Below are 2,967 nucleotides of genomic sequence, written 5' to 3'. Positions count from 1 at the left end.
ATATTCACAATCTGTTAAACTACTCATTGAGTATGCATTTAGAATTAAAGGATGTTATTACCACAGAAATTTACACATTACGTATTAGGGAAATGTGTGCATTATGGTTACTGTTTACAAAGATCTCTACATTACCAATAAATAGTGATATCAAAAGTGATAATACTAATGCACACAATAATATGGGTTCATGTGCTTTAAATATGTACACGAAGTTTCTTGGTGACAGCTCTCCCATTAGAAATGAAAATGCATGTTCTCCTTATTTCCTGTAGTCTTGCTTCTGGAGAATACATCCTTCCATTTCTACCACTTCTGGAAATCCTTTGTATTTGTGAGTCCTGGTTGTTTTTTATGTGTTTTTCAAAAGGGCTTTATGTCTTAATGCTTTTCCCACCACAGAAGTCCCAATTATCTCTAAAACCAAGATTAATAATAGATGTACTTCCCTATTCATAAATGAGCCTATAGGCCTTGTCATTACGTTTGGTTTCACCATCATCATATCTTCTCATTAAGATTATGATTCCATCTTGGATGGTCTACAGAAACTTAATCAATGGGGTCACATTTCCTTCAAACATTTCAAAATATTTAGTGTCTATTGCTTCTCCTATACATTTACCAAGGAAACATTGATTCCTCACCCAACATTATTCTAACCCCTCTCATTGAAATGTTATCTTCTAAACAGACTTTTTGGGCCCACCACATTGCCTGTTCCACTTGCCATTTTAAAAGCAAAATGCTTTTCAGGGAAAGATTTTGGGAAACCACATTTGTGTCTTAGAGGCTTAGTCAAATGGGCAGTTGTGTCCAGTGCTGACCTTTCAAATAGATGTCCTAAATTTGAATCTGTTTTTTATTTCAAATACTTGGGATACAACATAAAATATCAGTAAAAATATTGCCACAGCTACCACCAACTTTGCAGCACCTGGAAACTTCATGCTTGCTTCAGAAGTCTATGGCACTTTTTATTAAATAAGCACTGGCTTCTGCTGTCCACTGGTCTTATCTACCCATGCTCAGTTCTACAGTACACTGGTAGGAGCCACCACCTCCCATTTGCTTCTAGCTTTTACTGGGCTTCACCAATTCCCTTACCCCCTGAGTGGTCTGGAGGAAGCCTGAGACTGTATATCTTTAAGGGACTAGATAACCCCATCATTCTTCTGTGGAATAACTGGTGGGATTGTACTGCCAACTCTAAAGTTAACAGTCCAATGAGTAGCCAACAGCATCACCAGTGCATCTTTAACTTAGAGAGGAAGATGCTAAAGACACAGAATCACACAAAGAAAAAGCTAACATTCAAAAAGGAGAAATCATTTCCATTTGAAGCAATACTGGAAGGTTTCTTTGAGCAGGGCATATGAACTTGCATTCAGACATTGAAGATGGCTATATTTATGCAGGACAAGATGAAGATATGTAAGGACTGTGAGAAGAGCAGACCTAATATCAGCAAAGAAAAAGTCATCATGAGGTGGGACATTCCCACTAGAAAGGACAAGCAGACCAGCCTGGAACAGCTAGAGAGAAAGAAGACACATCGTCAAAGAAAAATCATCAAGAAAAACCCAAAATAAAAATGGCAGTATGGTTGGCTACTACAAGAATAAGAAAGTTGTTTGCTGGGAAGCCATCAAGGCAAGCAATCAAGTCCCTTGAGGACAAAGCCCCCCTCTAAGATTGAAACTCAAAGGGAAAACATGACCAGACATATAAGCTTGCTGGCAACCACAGTGGTCTACTAATGAGTAGATGAGAGGGAAAGGCAGCAATGAAGAATTGGGCTGAGTTCAACCATGTTCCATAGACTCTCATTGACCTGAAGATGAGAGAAAGAAGAGGAAGATATGGTTGATCCAAAGTGTGGTGAGACCTGGAGACACCTGAGCCCATGGACAAGGACATAGCCACAGAGGGCTAGAGCTGAAAGTGAAGCATCCAGCTGATAAGAAGGGAGGGGAGATGCACAAGAACACCCAAACTTGCAGATGGTACCCATTTGGCCTAGCCTTGATGGATTGATAATCAGAACTTGACTAGAAGAAGATAAAAAAGAAAACAATGTTTGATAAAGGAAATGAGGATAAATTGATACAATTTGATGAACTTGACCTATACTCATAGAGATAGTAGCTCAAAATACCAACAGAAAGAGGAGGAGTCTTCATACCAAATATCAATGCCATTCCCTCTGTATACATGGTAGATAGGGATGAGCAACTTAGATATTGGCTATCTAAAATGAGCGAGTGATAAAGGCATGAAGTGACTGGCTTACAAGGTTTCAAGAGGGAGTTTTAGTTTAAGAGTGTGTGGGGGGGAAGATAGAGTCTCCACTAAATAGTTTTCCTCTTGTATAGATGGGTCTGGTGAAAAGAGATGGGGATAAGATTCTTATAATTCTATATTGAGCAATTGTTATCATGACTAATTGTGACTGTCTCAATTGTAAAGGTAGAAGTTTTGTAATAAAAAATGCGGGAGTAGTTAATCTTACAGTTCAAAAACAGGGGACCCTAAGACCATCAAGGGAGAAGAGCATAAGCAGAATGCAGGAACATTTCCAGAGAAGCAGTGACACCAGAGATGGAGGCAGAGATGAGGACATGGAGAGAGGGAGCAGCTGAGGACTCTAGATTCATGGAAAGAGAGGGACTGAGAGCTGGTGGACAGGAGGCAGACTTGCGGAATGTGCCCTTGGTGGTATAAATTATTATATATGCCTGAGTGTTTTTTAAAAAAGAGCTAAAATGAATAGAGAGAAATACTGTTATCTGATGGTACATGTAGGGGATTGTAATCATTTTAATGAAAGAAGGTGTATGATTTGTTGAATGTAAAACTGATGATCTGCCCTGTAAACTGTAAACTCAATTCACAATAAAAACTTAACAATAAAAAATTCATTAGGAAAACATTGACTCTATGTGTGTGCACTTGAACACAAAACAG

The 2,967-nt window shown here is 38.7% G+C and overlaps 1 pseudogene; it reads right to left on the bottom strand.

The window, feature by feature from the left end:
• Positions 1-262: 262 nt before the first annotated feature.
• Positions 263-950, bottom strand: LOC102813575 (annotated as a pseudogene).
• Between the last annotated feature and the right edge of the window lie 2,017 nt (positions 951-2,967).

This window comes from Chrysochloris asiatica, unplaced genomic scaffold, assembly GCF_000296735.1.
Source record: "Chrysochloris asiatica unplaced genomic scaffold, ChrAsi1.0 scaffold00118, whole genome shotgun sequence".
NCBI classification, from domain to species: Eukaryota; Metazoa; Chordata; class Mammalia; order Afrosoricida; family Chrysochloridae; genus Chrysochloris; species Chrysochloris asiatica.
This window is presented reverse-complemented; position numbering and strand designations above follow the sequence as displayed.